This window comes from Macrotis lagotis, chromosome X (assembly GCF_037893015.1).
Source record: "Macrotis lagotis isolate mMagLag1 chromosome X, bilby.v1.9.chrom.fasta, whole genome shotgun sequence".
In the NCBI taxonomy this organism is placed as follows: Eukaryota; Metazoa; Chordata; class Mammalia; order Peramelemorphia; family Peramelidae; genus Macrotis; species Macrotis lagotis.
The window spans coordinates 48,971,928-48,990,496 of NC_133666.1; positions in this window are offsets into that span (position 1 = coordinate 48,971,928).

Here is an 18,569-nt window from a genome sequence, read left to right on the forward strand (position 1 = left end):
CTAAGATGGAAAATAGATCCAAGAGAGATCATTTAAAAATTCTTGGACTACCTGAAAGCTATGATCAAAAAAAGGAGCCTTGACATTTTATTTATTTATTTAGTTAGTTTTTTTGCAAGACATTGGGGTTAAGTGACTTGTCCAAAGTCACACAGCTAAATAATAAATGTCTGAGGCTGGATTTGAACTCGGGTCCTCCTGACTCCAGGGTTGGTGCACTATACCACCTAGCTACCCCTTGACATTATTTTTCAAGAAATTAACAAGAAAAACTGCCCTGATGTTCTAGAACTAGAGGATAAAATAGAAATTGAAAGAATCTACTGATCACCTATTGAATTTTGAATTTTACAATTTTTCCCCCAATCCTGATTCCCTCCTCCCACCCCCTACAGAAGGCAGTCTGATAGTCTTTACATTGTTTCCATGCTATATAGTGATCGAAATTGAATGTATTGAGAGAGAAATCTTACATACTTTTTCTTAAGGAAAAAATAAGATATAGGAGCAAAATTACATAATAAGATACCTTTTTTTTTTTTTAAATTAAAGGTCATAGTCTTTGGTCTTTGTTTAAACTCCACAGTTCTTTCTTTGGATACTGATGGCATTCTCCATCACAGATACCGTAAAATTGCCCCTGATTGTTGCACTGATAAAATGAGCAAGTTCATTAAGGTTGATCATCACCCCCATGTTGCTGTTAGGGTGCACAGTTTTCTGGTTCTGCTCATCTCACTCAGCATCAGTTCATGCAAATTCTTCCAGGCTTCTCTGAATTCAAATCCCTCCTGGTTTTTTGTTTTGTTTTGTTTTATTTTTTCTTTTTTAAAAATTTTATTTATTTATTTTGAATTTAAAAATTTTTCCCCTAATCTCGCTTCCCTCTCCCCACCCCCCACAGAAGGCAGTCTGTTTTTTTTCACTTAAATTATTTTTTTAAATTTATTTTTATTAAAGATATTATTTGAGTTTTACAATTCCCCCCCACTGAAAGCAATCTGTCAGTCTTTACTTTGTTTCCATGATGTACATTGATCCAAATTGAGTGTGATGAGAGAGAAATCATATCCTTAAGGAAGAGACAAAAAGTATAAGAAAAAACAAGATCTGACAATAAGAAATCTGTTTTTTTCTAAATTAAAGGGAATAGTCCTTGAACTTTGTTCAAACTCCACGATTCTTTCTCTGGATACAGATGGTATTCTCCTTTGCAGACAGCCCAAAATTGTCCCTGGTTGTTGCACTGATGGAATGAATGAGTCCTTCAAGGTTGAACATCACCCCCATCTTGCTGTTAGGGTGTACAGTGTTTTTCTGCTTCTGCTCATCTCACTCAGCATCAACTCATGCAAATCCCTCTAGGCTTCCATGAAATCCCGTCCCTCCTGGTTTCTAATAAAACAATAGTGTTCCATGACATACATTTACCACAGTTTGCTAAGCCATTCCCCAATTGAAGGACATTTACTTGATTTCCAATTCTTTGCCACCACAAACATGGCTGTTATAAATATTTTTGTACAAGTGATGTTTTTACCCTTTTTCATGATTTCTTCAGGGTATAGACCCAGTAGTAGTATTGCTGAGTCAAAGGGTATGCTCATTTTTGTTGCCCTTTGGGCATAGTTCCAAATTTCTCTCCAGAAAGGTTGAATGAGTTCACACCTCCACCAACAATGTAATAGTGTCCCAGATTTCCCACAACCCTTCCAACAATGATAATTATGCTTTCTGGTCATATTGACCAGTCTGAGAGGTAAGAGGTGGTACCTCAGAGAAGGTTTAATTTGCATTTCTCTAATAAGTAATGATTTAGAGCAATTTTTCATATGACTATGGATCACTTTGATTTCCTCACCTATAAATTTCCTCTGCACATCCTTTGACCATTTGTCAATTGGGGAATGGCTTATTTTTTTGTAAATTTGACTCTTCTCTGTATATTTTAGAAGTGAGTGCTTTGTCAGAAATACTAGTTGTAAAAATTGTTTCCCAATTTACTACATTTCTTTTGATCTTGGTTACAGTAGTTTTGTCTGTGCAAAAGCTTTTTAATTTAATGTAATCAAAATTATCTAGTTTGTTTTTTTCTTTTTTTATTTGTTTTTTTATTCTCATTTTGTACAAATGTTTTTTTTACATTAATAAAATATACTTGTTTACAAGTAAACAAAATACCCTTCCCCCCCATGAATATAGATAGACTTGCTTGGGCGAAAAAGTAAAGGGGAGAGAAAAAAAATTAAAATAAAAAAAAATAGTAATAATTGTAGGTATGGCCAGGTGGCGCAATGGACGAAGCACCAGCCCTGGAGCCACGAGCACCCGAGTCCATATCCAGCCTGGTAAACCCAATAATCACCCAGCCATGTGACATGCAAGCCACCCGATCCCCACTGCCCTGCAAAAACCAAAAAAGAAGAAAAAAAAAGACCCAAAATAAAATAAAATAGTAATAATAGTAGGAGTGGCTGGGTGGCAGACAGAGCATTGGCCCTTGATCCAGGAGCACCTGGGTCCGAATCCGGCCCCAGACACCCAAAGATCACCCTGCTATGTGGCCCCAGGCAGGCCACCCAGCCCCACTTGCCCTGCACCCTCCCCCAAATAATGATAACAAAAAATGTGCTTCAGTCTTTGTTCCAACACCATCAACTCTGTCATGAGTGGATCACATTCTTTATGATAAGTCCATCACAAAAGTTACTTCCATATTTTTCCAACGTTGCCATTGCTGATTGCAACTCCCTCCTTTCTTATTTCTCCACTACCATGTACTATATTTTCTCTCTCCTTTCACTCTGACTCTGCTGTAGGGTTGCTGAGTGGTGCAGCAGACAGATCCCTGGTCGTGGGGCCAAGAAGCCCTGAGCCCCCATACCACCCCTCAGGCCCAGAATCCACCTGGCCCCATGGTCCTGGGCAGGCCATCCAATCCCAGCCCCTTGCAAAAAGTAAAAAGGAAAATGTGTTATATCTGACCATTGTCCCCCCATGGTCCATCCTCTCTTCCTTTATTCACATCCCCACCCCTTCCCCCTGCTCCCCCCTCCTTCTTACTCCAGTTGTCTATACCCCATTGAGTATATTTGCTGTTTCCTCTCCTAGCTATCTCTGATGAGAGCAAAGGTTCCCTCATTCCCCCTTGCCTTCCCCCTTCCATATCATTGCAATAGCTCATTGTAATAAAAAAAAATCTTATTATGTGAAATATCTTGGACTATTCCCCCTCTCCTTTTTCTTTCTCCCATTCCATTTCCCTTTTTTTCCTATTGACTCCATTTCTACACCATATTTTATCTTTGAATTCAGCTTTCTCCTGTGCTTCAACTATAAAAGCTCCCTCTACCTGCTCTATTAACTGAGATGGTTCATATGAATATTATCAGTATCATTTTTCTATACATGCAGTTCATCCTCATTAAGTCCCCCATATTTCCCCCCTCTCCTCCAATCTCCATGCTTCACCTGAGTCCTGTATCTGAAGATCAAACCTTCTGTTCAGCTCTGGCCATTCCAAAAGGAACCTTTGAAATTCCCCTGGTTCATTGAAAGTCCATCTTTTTCCCTGGAAGAGGACATTCAGCCTTGCTGGGTAGTTCATTCTTGGCTGCATTCTAAGCTCTTTTGCCTTCCGGTATATTGTATTCCAAGCCCTACGAGCTTCCAATGTAGTTGCTGCTAAGTCCTATGTGATCCTGACTGCAGCTCCACGATATTTGAACTGTGTCCTTCTGGCTGCTTGTAATATTTTCTCTTTGACTTGGGGGTTCTGGAACTTGGCTATAACATTCCTGGGGTTTAGTTTTTTGGGATCTCTTTCTCGGGGGGATCGGTGGATTCTCTCCATTTCTATCTTGCCCTCTGCCTCCAGAATATCAGGGCAATTTTCCTGTAGTAATTCTTTGAAAATGATGTCAAGGCTCTTTTCCTGATCATGACTTTCAGGTATTCCAATAATTTTCAAATTATCTTTCCTAAGTCTGTTTTCCATATCAGTTGTTTTTTCAATGAGATATTTCACATTTTCTTCTAATTTTTCATTTTTTTGGTTTTGAAGTATTGATTCCTGATTTCTGGTAAATTCATCAATCTCCCTGAATTCTATTCTTTGTCTGAAGGATTTGTTCTCCTCAGTGAGTTTTCTTATCTCTTTTTCCATCTGGCCAATTTTGCTTTTTAAAGCATTCTTCTCCTCAATAACTTTTTGAACTGTTTTATCCATTTGACCTAAGCTGTTTTTTAGCATGCTATTTTCTTCAGCATTTTTTTGGATTTCCTTGACTAAGCTGCTGACTTTATTTTCATGTTTTTCCTGCATCTCTCTCCTTTCTTTTCCCAGTTTTTCTTCCAACTCCCTCATTTGATTTTCAAAGTCTTTTTTGAGCTCTATCATAGCCTGAGCCCAATTTCTGTTTTTGTTGGAGTCTTTAGATGCAGGAGCTTGTGCTTCCTCATCTTCAGACTGAGTATTTTGATCCTTCTTGGGCTCATTTGCAAAATATTTCTCAATGGTCTTTCTCTTGTTTCTTTGCTTGTTCATTTTCCCAGCCTAAGCCTGTTTTTTGGGGTGCTTCCTGAGCTTTTGGGACACTCCCACAAGGGTCTCAGTGTGTGAGGTTCTGTCCTCCCTCAAGGTCTGTGAATGAACATAAGTGCCCTCCTCTGCCACGGGGCCGAGGTGGAGGGGCCCTGTTGTTCTATGGGGGGGCCTAGACTGGGATCAGGATCTGAATGTGGTCAGAGCCCTAGAGTCCTGTTCCAGGAGCAGAGGACAGAGCTCAGCAGTCTCTCTCTCTTCACTCCCCCCCCTCAGCTCAATGGGCTCATGCCCTGGGGGCTCCTGCTTAAGGCTTGGCCTGCTTCTGTTTCCCGGTCTAGGCTGCTGAAAGACCAAGCTGCTTGCTGTGTGCCCTGAGGGCTGGGCTCCACGTGCTCATTCTGGCAGAGGTCCCCTGCTGTTACCCCACTTTGTGCTGGTGCTCCCTGGGGTGCAGCTCAGGAGACTCTCCCGCTGCTGTGAGCCGCAGCCCAAGGAGGCTGAAGTTCTTTTGCTCTGGCGGGCCACCCCTCCGACCCCGGGGAGCAGAGCCTTTCTGCTCTTTTCCAGGTTACCTTGAGTAGGAGAACTGCCTCACTGGGTCCCTTTGTGGGTTCTGTCTCTCGAAAGTTTAGTTAGAGTCCTTAGTTTATGAGTTTTTATCAGAGAGCTCCTAAGACTCGATCCCTTCATGTGGCCATCTTGGCTCCGCCCCCTCTAGTTTGTTTTTAATGATGTTCTCCATCTTTTCACCTCTTGAAAAAGATACCAAAATGAAAACTTCTAGGAATATTATTGCCAAATTTCAAGGAGAAAATATTGTAAGCAGCCACAAAGAAAGAATTCAATTTTTGTGTAGCTACAGTCAGGATAACACAAGATTTAACAATTTCTACATTAAAGCATTATAGGACTTAGAATATGATATTCCATAAAGCAAAAGAGCTTGGATTACAACCAAGAAAGTACCACCCAGGGGGCAGTTAGATGGTATAGTGGATAGACAACTGTTCCTGGAGTCAGAGGTCCAGAATTCAAATCTGACCTTAGACACTTGATACTTACTATGTGACTTTGAACAAGTCACAACCTCATTGCCCCACAAAAAAAAAACAAAAAATAAGAATCAACTACTTAGGAAACCTGAGCATACTCTTTCAGGAGAAAATATGAATGAATATCAATGAAATAGGGGACTTTCAAATTTTCCTAATGAAAAGACTAAAGCTGAACAGAAAATTTGGTCTTCAAATACAAAACTCATGAGAAGCATAAAAAAGTAAACAGAAAAAGGAAATCATAATAGACTTAACAATATTTGATTGTTTATATTCCTGTATGTAATAGAAAGGGTTACATACTTTTAATTTGGACAGTTCAAATCTGTACCACAATGACATACTTTCTCTCTTAAAACTTTAAATGAGAATTTAATGATTAATATACTAATAACCCAAGATTAATATCCTTATAATCTAAGATTATACATAATTACATATATGACTTATAACCCAAGATTATAACCCAAGATATTATGCATATAACCCAAAAGATATATAATATTACACATATACATATATGAATGAAAAACATCAGCATAAAGGAAAGGAAAGGTAAGAATAAAAGAGTATTACCCAATGGAGGAGGCTCCAATGCCTGAAAGTCTGGCTGACTGGAGAAGTTGAGTCACAACACAGGGTCTCAATTGGGAAAGTCCCTTCAGCAGAGCATCCTCCAAAGGGGGTGACTTCCAAAGCACACTTTCCCAAGAGCCTTATAGTGCCTACACAAAGGTGAAATGGCTCCATGTGTTTACAAGTCTGAACTCAGTGATCTGGGGAGTTTCAGGTAAAACACTTTCATATCTTGAGTATAATCACTTTCTCCAGGTGTCTTGAGGTAAACTCCCAGGGATGGGCCAAGTCCCCAGGTGTGGACCTCAAAACATGTTTACTAGGAATTTTCCCTAGCTCTCCTTGACCTGGAACATGCTTTGGTCAACATGCTTCAGTTCAGTCTGCTTAGGAAATTCGTTCTTCTTGGACCAAGATGGCTGATAGGGAAGATCTCAACTTAACTCTTCACACTTCACTATATGAGAAGATGACACTAGTAACTCATAAGAACTTTCTCATTATTAGGGCAGTTAGAAGGATTATATATACAGAGAAGAAGGGATGACATCTAAAAAAATAAAATTAAGAGGTGAGAGAAGAATGTACTGGGGAAAAAGGGAAAGGTAGAACGGGGTAAATCATCTGACTTAAAAGCTGCAAGAAAAAGCTTTTACAGTGAAGGGGATAAGGGAGAAGCCTAGGGGGAGTGAAACCTCACACTCATCAGAAGTGGCTCAGAGACACTAAATTGGATATAGAAATCTAGCTTACCCTAAAGGAAAATAGGTGGGGAGAGGGATAAAAGGAGGGGAGGGGTCATAGAAGGGAGAGCAGATTTGGAGAACAAAATGCTTTTTTTTAAAATTTTATTTATTTAAGGCAACAGGGCTAAGTGACTTGCCCAAGGTCACAGAGCTAGATTAAGTGTCTGAGGCTGGATTGAACAAAACACTTTTGAGGAAAGACAAGGTGAAGAGCAAAAATAGATTTAACTTAGGGGGCTAGGATGGAGGGAAATACATTTAGCAAAAATAACTATGAAAAAATTTTGAAGCAGATTTCTCTGATAAAGACCTCAAACATTTAGAGAACTGAGTAAAATATAAGCCATCCCCCAATCGATAAATGATCAAAAGATATGAACAGTTTTCAGATGAGGTTATCAAACTATCAATAGTCATATGAAAAAATGTTCTAATTCACTACTGATTGAAGAAATATAAATTAAAGTAATTCTGTGATATTATCTTATACCTGTTAAATTGGTTACTATAATAAAAGCGGAAAATGACAAATGTCAGAGGGTTGTGGGGGAAAATGAGACATTAATGCACTGTTGGAGGAGTTATGAACTGATTCAACCATTCTGTAGATCAATTTGGAATTATGCCCCAAGGTCTATAAAACCTTTGCATACCCTTTGACCAAACTAGCAATGTCACTACTAGGTCAGTATTCCAAAAGAGATGAAAAACAAAAAGGAAAGGGACCTCTATGTACAAGGATATTTGTAGCAGCATTTTCCCCCTGCTAGCTAGGAATTAGAAATTGTGAGGATGCATATCAGTTGAGGAATGGTTGGACAAATTATGATATAATATGATGGAATGCTATTCTGCTATAAGAAATGATGAGCAGGATACTGTCACAAAACCTGGAAAGACACATGAGGTGATGCAAAGTGAAATGCACTGTGTACAAAATAACAACAATACTGTAAGATGATCAGGTATAAATGACTTAGCTTTTCTCAGAAGTACAATAATCTAAGACAACTCTGAAGGAGTTATGATGAGGAAGGCTATCCATCCCCCCAGGGAAAGGGTTGATGGTTTTCAGAATGCAGACTAAAATATTCTTTCTTTTAAATTTTATTTTTCTTGAGATTTATTTTTTTGGGGGAGGAAATCTATTTTTTCTTTCTCTACATGACTGGTATGGAAATGTTCTGCATGACCATACATATTTAACCTATATTGAACTGCTTGCTTTCTCAATAGGGGGTGGAGTGGGGAGGGAGGGAGAGAATTTAGAAATCAAAGTTTTAAAAAAACAAACATTAAAAGTTGCTTTTACATTTAACTGGAGAAAAATACCAAATAAATAAATTTTAAATACTAAAAAAAATTTTAAAAATGGTCTTTATGAGATCACTTTCAGCTTAGAGTCCAAACAGATGTGATTCTGAATCTTAGGCTATCCAGATCCGTGTTTCCTTCCTTGGACTTCACTCTGACATCTCCATTCATGTCAAACCTATCTATCCTGGGTGCCCTGTGCCTTGTGGAATACATTGTTACATGCTGTTCTTCATATTGTTTTTGTTCAGTTATATCAGACATGTGTGATTCTTTGCAACTGCATTTGGGATTTTGGAGTGGTTTGTGATGTCCTTCTCCAGCTCATTTCATAGATGAGGAACTGAGGCAAACAGGATTGGATGACTCACTCAAGATCACACAGTTTGTAAGTGTCTGAGGTTTGATTTGAACTTAGAAGATGAATCTTCCTGATTCCAGGCGTGGCACTGGCACTGTATCCCCTTCCGCTCCATCTAGCTGCCCTATGCTTCATGTTCTTCATACTAGAGCTCTTAATTTATCACTCCCTCCATTTTCTTATTACTGCAGAATTTGATTCTCCCCTGAAGATTCCTGGCCCTTCTCTTCAGTAAGGAGCACCTTCTCATGCTCCTGACATTACACTAGAGTAGGAGTAGTCATGCTTCCTCCTTTCAATATCTCTTTTAATTAACCAGTTCAACTTTATCCAGTCCTAAACCTTTGATTCAGGGCAGTTAGCTTGTGCCGTGGATAGAGGGCCAGCCCTGGAATCAGGAGGACTTGGGTACAAGACCCTGAAGTCTGGAGAACGTGAATTCAAATCTGGCCTCAGCCACTTACTAGTTATATGACCCCAAGTAAGTCACTTAACTCTCTTTGCCTCAGCTTTTAAATTTTTTAAAATTTTATTGATTTAAAGCAATGGGATTAAGTGACTTGCCTAAGGTCACACAGGCAATTATTAAGTGTCTGAGGTTGGATTTGAACTCAGGTCTCCCTGACTTCAGGGCCAGTGCTCTGTCCACTTCGACACCTAGCTGCCCCTCAGCTCTTAAATTTGCAAGATGAGCAGGAGAAGGAAATGGCAAACTACTACAGTATCTTTGCCAAGAAAACCCCACACAGGGTCATAAAGAGTTAAACGTGACTGAAACAACTGAACAACTTGGAATTTGTTGCCCCATTATTCTATTGCTGCTCAGTCATTCCTTTCCAAACTGGTTTACTCTTGCTTGTCTCTCTCTCTCCTCTTGTGTATACTATTGGAGGAAGTCACGCAGATGTGTTGATTGTGTTTACTGCAAATTTATATTTTCCATCTTAACTGGGTATTCCCTGCTATATATGCACCCTTTTGGTCTTGCTCAGTGAAACTCCAAAGGTAATTTGCAAACTGAAACAAGTGACTCACCCAAATCAAATAGCAGACTCAGTTCAGGGAGTAGCAGCTGAGTCAGAAGCAAAGGAATTAAAAAGAGAGACTTAAACTAATATCAGATCTTTTGATAGCTTGGTTTGCATCCTGGCTCTGAAAAAAGCTCAAGTGGCCCCCTTTCCCTTTGCACTATAAGATGGAAACCCTTCCTCAGTGGGGAATGGGTCTTATAGCAATTGTAGTTGAATGGGGTATCAGCAGAGAGCAGATCAACTGAAAATCAGGATGTGGTAACAACAGAGACAAGTGCCCGACAGAGGACACCAGATGATATCAGAGCAGAAGAGAAAGCAGCAAATGGTGGCATGAGAAATAGAGAGGACTTTCAGCTAAATTTAGTAGTAGTTTTAGAAATACAAGTTATCATTTCTAAATAACTAGTAGTTACTGTTACTATTTAAGCAGGTTACATGTTTTATATGCATGGGTCCGTCCCCATGTGGGTTTATTCTCCTGCTTGGTGATGCTGGAATTTGTAGAAGATAGTACTTCTCTGTTTGCCTCTAGATTTTCCTTGTTATTGAGAGAAGATTTGACTTTAAAATACAAACCTCAAGAGAAGTATAAAAAGGAAAGAGAAATCATAAGGTATTCAATAAAGTTAAACTATTTCCATTCCTACATGGGATGATGATACTTGAAACACCTAAGAATTTTATAATTATCAGGTCAGTTAGAAGGAGTGTACGGAGACAGGGTTTTGATGTGAATTGACTTTGATGGGATGATGTCTCAGAAAAATAAAATTGAGGGAATGAAGTGGGAGAAGGGGGAGGTAAAATAGGGTACATTATCCCACATAAAAGAATTATGAAAAAGCTTACACAATGGAGGGGAAGATCAGGATGTGTGACAGAAAATACTTTAATCTCACTGACATCAGAATTGCCTCAGAGGGAATAATATACACATTTAGTTGGGTGTAGAAATCTATCTTATACTACAAGGAAAAAGGGGGAGGCTGATAGATGGGTAGGTGGTTTGAGGGAGGCAGTGGTTAGAAGCAAAATGAGTATTAAACCCCTCCTGTGTACCAGATGCTTTGCTAGGCTCTGGGGGTACAAAGAATAAAACAATCTAGACTTTCAATGAACTAACAGTCTAATAGAGGAGACAATGTCTATATAAGTATATATAGTTATTGTATAGGATTTTATGAATGCTTATTTCCTTCTCCATTTCCTCACATAGAAGGTACACACATACATAAATGGAAGGCATCTAGAGAGATCAAAAAAAGTCTATTACAGATAGTGGTATTTGAGCTATTGAAGGAAGCTATGAATTCTAAGAAGCAAAGGTGGGGAGGGAGAGCCTGGGAGATGGAAATGGAAGTAAGAACAAAGGCATGGAAGTAAGAGATTGAGTTTTATGAGTGAGGAGCAGAGATGAGGCCGGCTTGTTGGATTCCAGTGTGTGGAGTCAAGTAGTAATATCCACTGAGACTAGTGAAAGATACTTGAGGCCGGGGTGTCTTGGGCTTTAAAAGCTAAACAGAGGAGTTCATATCTGAGTTGTTTAAGTAGGTAAAACACATGATCAGGAAAATGATCCTGGTAGCGGTGGACTATCTATAAGGCAGACTAGAGTGAAAAGAGACTTGAGGCAGAGAAACTAACTGGGAGCCTGCTATAGTAATCTAAGAGGTGATGAGATCCTGAATAAAGCTGAAGTAGGGCTATAACTGGGTTTAGAGATGGAAGATTTGTTCAATTCAAACAAATCTCTGAAATCCAAATTCATATTTATTAGCTCAGAGTAAAAAATGGAGCAAATAATCCATTTGAGGACTGGGAAACTAAATAAAAGTAGAATTCATGAATGTGGGCATTAGTTTTCCTGCTGTTTAGTCATTGGTCACAGAATAGCTATCTGCCTTGTTGATGATGATCTCTGGTGAATTGTTAATTCCTGACCTACTTTTCCTCCAACTTTCAGAGCATTTGTGACTGCCTTATTTGTCTGCCTAGCCACTGGGCGTTCTTGGAATTCAAGGTAATTGTAATCATCAGCACTAACCAAACAGAATCCACATGGATCCCTGAAAACTTCAAAAATCAAAAGTTCAGAAATTTAGAGCTAAGAGGGACCTGAGAGGTCCATATTTGGTTCAGCCCTTCTACACTCAAGGAATTTATCTAATGGGGAGATAACATAGAATCAAATAGGTGCCAGTGAAATAGTATCTGTAAAGTGCCTGGCACAAAGTAGGGGCTTTAATAATGCTTATTTTCCTTCCCCTCCCTCCACATATGAGATACATACATGAATGGAAGCTAGCCTATTGCAGTAGGTGGTCCACTGAAAGAAGTCATGGATTCGAAAAAGGAGAGATAGAGAGGGAGAATATTCCAGATCTGAGGGATGGCTGGAGCAAAGGCTTGGAGAGAGGTGGTGCAGAGCCATGAGAGGAGCTGCAAGTGAGGCTGGATTGTAGGGTGCTTGAAGGGGAGGCTTATGAAAAACTTGAAATGCCAAGTAGAGAAGTCCACATTTTGGTTTAGAAGTAATAGGGAGTTGTTGGAGGTTTTATGGTCAGACCTACACTTTAGGAAAAATCAGCCCGGCAGCTATGGGGAAAACAAACTGGAGTCAGAAGAGACCTGAGTTGGGGAGGCCAATTAGAAGTTTATTACAATAGTCTGGGTTAGAGGAGACAAAGAATTGAGCGAGATTGGTGGCTTGATGGAGAGAAGGTTATATAGATAAATGAGAATTTATTAAGTGCTTAGTAATTGCCAAGCACTATGTTAAGTACTGGAGATATAAAAACAAGAAAACAAAATGGTCCAACCTCTTGAAGATCTTATAGGCTAATAGGAGAAGACAAAACATAAAGAGGAACTGGAAAGGAGGGGTTAGGGCACTTCAAAGGGAGCAAGGAAGCTTGCCTGAGAAGAAGCTGAAAAGCCAGGAGAGTTGTCACGAAAACTAAGGAGAGAGTATTAAGAAGAAGGTGATCAGTGATGTCTGAGGCTTTAGAGTGGTTCAGGGAGATGAGGATTAAGAAAAGATCATTGGATTTAGAAATTAAGAGATCACTGGAATCTTGGAAGAGAGCAGTTTTAGTTGAAGTGAACTGTGGCTTCTGAGACCAGGGCAGGGACTCACCAATCTGCAATCAGACCTCAGGGCAGAGTCCATTCTTAATGGGTAAGGCTTCACTCAGGAAGTAGAGCAGATTGTCCAGTGAATTGGAAATGAGTTGTTGGGAAGAGAATTAACCAAGTAACACTGAAGGGCAAGAGTCAAGGATCTATCCCTATCCTGAATTTCAATTTACTATTAAAGGGTATTACCATTCATTCTTCCCAGGCTGGAAACCTAGCTGTCATCCTCAGCTCCTCACTCTCTAACCCTTTTGCCATCCTCACCCCCCCACATCAAATCTGTTGCCAGGTCCTGTTGATTTTACCTTTTCAACATTTCTCATACACATTTTCTTCTCTGACACTGCCTGGTATAGGCCTTCATCACCTCATTCCTGGATCATTACAGTAGCCTGCTTGGAGGACTGTCTGTCTCCTTTCTCTTCAAATCTAGTCCATCTTTCTCCACTCAGCTGTGATCAAAGTGATCTAAGTGTGTCAATTCCCTTGCCCTCACTCCATTAGCTCCCTTTCACCTCTGGAATCAATTATGAAATTGTCTTTTTGATGTTGAAAGCCCTTTAAAACCTAGCCCTCGGCCCCCTACCTTTCCATTCGTCTTAAACCTTACCTCCCCCAAGGTACTCTGTGATCCAAGGACATTGGCCTTTTTTGCTGTTCCTTGAATAAGATACTCTATCTCCCAACTCTGCCCATTTTCACTGACTCTTCTTCATGCTCTCATCTCTGTCACCTGGCTTCCCTGTCTTCCTTCAAGGCCTAGATAAAACCCTGCTTTCTACAGGAAGCTCTTTTGGATCCCCCCCTTTTTTTTTGTTTTTTTTTTTTGTTTTTTTAGATTTTTGCAAGGCAAACGGGGTTAAGTGGCTTGTCCAAGGCCACACAGCTAGTTAATTATTAAGTGTCTGAGACCGGATTTGAACCCAGGTACTCCTGACTCCAAGGCTGGTGCTTTATCCACTATGCCACCTAGCCGTCCCTGGATCCCCCTTTTTTTTTTTAAAAAAAAAAGGATTTATTTTGAGTTTTACAATTTTCCCCCTAATCTTGCTTCCCTCCCCCCACAGAAGGCAATTTGCCAGTCTTTACATTGTTTCCATGGCATACATTGATCTAAGTTGAATGTGATGAGAGAAATCATATCCTTAAGGAAGAAAAATAATAAAACAAAAATAAATAGAAAAATTACATAATAAGATATTACATTTTTTAAAAATTAAAGGTAATAATCTTTGGTCTTTGTTCAAACTCCACAATTATTTCTTTGGATACAGATGGTATTCTCCATTGCAGATACCCCAAAATTGTGCCTGATTGTCGCACTGGTCAAATGAGCAAGTGCATTAAGGTTGATCATCACCCCTATGTTGCTATTAGGGTATACAGTGTTTTACTGGTTCTGCTCATCTCACTCAGCATCAGTTCATGCAAATCCTTCCAGGCTTCTCTAAATTCCCATCCTTCCTGGTTTCTAATAGAACAATAGTGTCCCATGACATACATATGCCAGTTTGTTAAGCTATTCCTCAATTGAAGGACATTCACTTAATTTCCAACTCTTTGCCACTACAAACAGGGCTGCTATGAATATTTTTGTACAAATGATGTTTTTAACCTTTTTTGATGATCTCTTCAGGGTAAAGACCCAGTAGTGGTATTGCTAGATCAAAGGGCGTGCACATTTTTGTTGCCCTTTGGGAGTAATTACAAATTGCTCTCCAGAAGGGTTGGATGAGTTTACAGCTCCACCAATGCATTAGTGTCCCAGATTTCCCACATCCCTTCCTACATTGATCATTGTCCTTTCTGGTCATAATGGTCAGTCTGAGAGGTGTAAGGTGGTACCTCAGAGATGCTTTAATTTGCATTACTCTAATGAGTAATGATTTGGAGCAATTTTTCATATGACTATGGATCACTTTGATTTCCTCATTTGTAAATTGCCTTTGCATATCCTTTGACCATTTGTCAATTGGGGAATGGCCTATGGTTTTGAAAATTTGACTCAGTTTTCAGTATATTTTAGAAATGAATCCTTTGTCAGAAATACTAGTTGTAAAAATTGTTTCCCAATTTACTACATTTCTTTTGATCTTGGTTACAGTGGTTTTGTCTGTGCAAAAGCTTTTTAATTTAATGTAATCAAAATCATCTAGTTTGTTTTTAATGATGTTCTCCATCTCTTCCTTGGTCATAAACTGCTTCCCCTTCCATAGATCTGACAGGTGAACTAGTCCTTGATCTTCTAGTTTGCTTATAATATTGTTTTTTATGTCTAAATCTTGTGTCCATTTTGATCTTATCTTGGTATAGGGTGTGAAGTGTTGGTCTAATCCAAGTTTCTTCCATTTGGATCCCTTTTAATGCCAGAGCTTTCCCTCTGTGATTACTTTAATTGACCCTGTATATATCTTATACATATAGAGTTGTTTACATTTTCTTTCTCCTATTAGCTTGTGAACTCTTTCAGAGTAGGATTTTTTTTTCCTTTCTTTGTTTCCCCAAAACTTAGCATAGCATTTGGCACATTTAATAAATGCTTGCTGATTGATTCACTGACTGATAAATGATTGGATATGAGAATGAGAGAGAGTGAGAAGTTGAGGATGACTCCAAGCTTTTGAGCTTGGGTGACCAGAAGGATGGCCTCAAAGGTAATAGAGAAATTAGAAAGTGGTAAAGGTTATTAGGGAGGAAGATAGTGTGCCCAATTTTAGAAATGTTAAGCTTAAGATATCTAGGTTACATCCAATTTAAGATGTCTAATAGACAGATAGAGATAGATGGCTGGGGATTAGAAGAGGGGTTGGGGCTAGACAAATAGATCTGAGAATCTTCTGCATAGAGATGATAGTTGAATTCATGGGGGCTGATGAGATCACCAAAGGAGATAGCATAGAAAGATAAGAGAAGAGAGCCTAGGACACAGCCCTGAAGGACACTCACTAGTAGTGTATATATGAACTGGATGAATAGCCAGCAAAGGAGATTACAAAGAAGTGATCAGTCAGGTTGGAGGAGAACCAGAAGAGAGACAAGTCATGAAAACATAGAGAAAGAGTATGAAGAAGGACAGTGTGGTCAACAATGTCACAGGCTGCTGTTGTTATTTGACGTTCATTCTCAAAGAAGACCATGATATCAGTAAGGTGATGCCATGACAAGCACATGAATTGGATTTGAGTGAGGGGGGCTGTGCTAAGTCACAAGAGAGGTGAAGAAGGATGAGTACCAAGAAAAGGCCATTAGTTTTGGCAATTAAGAGATCATTAATAACTTTGAAGAGAGTAGGTTCAGTTGAATGCTGAGGTTGGGAGCCAAACTGAAGAGTGTTAAGAGAGTGAGATGAAGAGAAGGCAAGGCATCAACTGCAGCTGACCTCAAGAATTTTAGCCACAAAAGGGAGAGGGCCAATACCTAGGAAGGATGGTTGGATAGATCAAGTGAGGTTTTTGAGGAAATTGGAGATGGATGTGATTACATGGAAGAAAGAAGCCCTAGTGGAGAGGGAGAGATTGAAGATTAGTGAGAAAGTAGGGATAATAAAGAGGGACAACGTGCCAGGGAAGAAGGAATGGAATGGGATCACTTGTACTTATAAAGAGATTAACCATGGTAAGGAGGATTATCTTTTTCTTTGAGAAAGGAGTAAAGGAGGAGATAGTGGCAGGAGACATATGAGGACTGAGAGATTGAGAAGAGAACAGGGAGAACAGTGAATGGTCTCTTTTTTCTGTGAAATATGAATCATGGAACATTTAAGGAGGGTTGAAAGTGAATAAATCATAGAACTGGGAAGTCAAGATGTTTGATGGAATACTAATATGTATGTTAAAGTTTCCTAGTATGAAAGCAGGAATAAGGGAAGAGAGAAATGCTGTGAGCTGGGCACTGAATTCATTGAGGAAGGAAATAGAGATAATGGACCCCAAAGAAGATAAAGCTGCTGGATGATGGTGGTGGAGGGAGAGTCTGGGAGTGGCAATGGGGAACAAATATTATTTAGATGCCTATATCTCCACAAAAGAAGGAGACATTACTGAGTGATCATACCCCTTCAATAATCTAATTATGAACTTGCCTCAATGGACTTGTTTCCAGCCACTGATAAGACTACCTAATCTCATACTTCAATGAGTAGCATGTTCTCACCCCATTATCCTTTCCCCAGTCAGTGATTTTGGATCTGTTATTGTATAAATCCAGTTTCCCCACTATCCAATCCCTTGTTCTCATCTGCCTCAACCATACCCCTGTCCCCACTGATGTCCCTCTCCAGATCTACTGACCTGTTCCACTTTGCTCTCCGGGATGCTTGCTTAAGAATTAACCAATTTCATTTTTTCCACTCTTTCTCATTTCTTTCATCTTCTGGAACTTGAACTGAGATCATTGGTCATCCTTTCCATTACTAGTCACAAGAGTACTGAGTGGGGTTGGGGTGAATAGGAGTGAAACTAGAAGGGGTGCTGGGGCACCTGGAGTAAGACCTTAGTGGGGGTGAGGTTGAGGGGGATGAGAACAAGGTTAGGGATGGGATTTGTACAACAAACCAAGTTAGTGGTTCAGCATCACTGGGTTTAGGATTCTGAAGAATGCACTTATTTCCATTTCCCTAGAAATTCCTTTTTCTTCTTTCCATATTTCCTAATGATTTCAAAATGCTAGAAATTTTATACCTCTCTCTAAATATCTATTTCTTGGGTTGACAGCCAAAGAATTCATTCCTTGGTGGCCAACCTTCTGGCCCTGTATTTAACTCAGCTGGGCCTTGATAACATTTTGTCACCAAGTATGTGTGGAAAGTCTCCAGCTGGGTAGAACCTGCCAGAACTTGTAGTCCATGCTCTCATAGGAATCTACTGAGTTATCAGTTATGATTTGCTTTTCTGTCTTGCAATATTTTTCCCATAGCTGTCTGGATCCTTTTAGCTAATTTGGAGGCTATGTTTATTTGTATCATTAATATTTTCCCTGTTGGTTTATGTTCAATTTCTTGAACTGAATTTTTATTTTTCTCCTGAGGTCTCATAATTTTAGTCTTTTTTTTTTCTTTGTAAGGTTTCCTTTCTGACTCCATCGTCTTTGAATGTGGTGTCCTTGTGGGCTACTTCTCAAAATCATCTTAGCCTCCTCTCTGGGCAATTTACTTTTCATTAGCTTCAGTCTCTGACCTAAAGAATTCAGAAATGGCCCTAGCTGGATGTTAGGTTCTTGCCCTCAATATTAATGGAATTCCATACCTGTTATGTCCCAATTAGATCTGTTCCTCAAACACTATATTTTACCCTGAGTAAAGCTTCTGTCTTTTGGTTTTTCAACATACTGGGAGGAGGGATGGTGGTGTGGGATTAAATTCTGTTGTCAGGCTGTAGGTCAGCTTGTGCAGCCTCGTTACATCAGTGTGGGAGAGCTGAATGAGGTAGTTGGGGGTCTATATTGTGTTTATTGATTTTCACTTCATTTGGTTTTGGGTTCTTGGTATCTTAGATGATGGAGAAGTTTGAGAGGTTGTGAGGATCAGAGAAAATGTCCTCCACCTGGCTGGCTACTTGACTAAATTCCTTTATTATTTTCTTGCAGCAAAATTTTGTTCTATTGCATTCAAAGACCATAATTTGTTTAGCCACTCTTCCAGGTTGATGAGTATCTCTTAGTTTTCAGGTCTTTGCCACCCCAAAAAGAACCATTCTCATTATTTTTGCTTATATTGTGTATGTACAAAATAGAAACATTTATATGTATTTCTCTTTGGTTTCTCTAGGGTATGGGTCTGGAAATAGAAGTTTTATTTAGGACCAG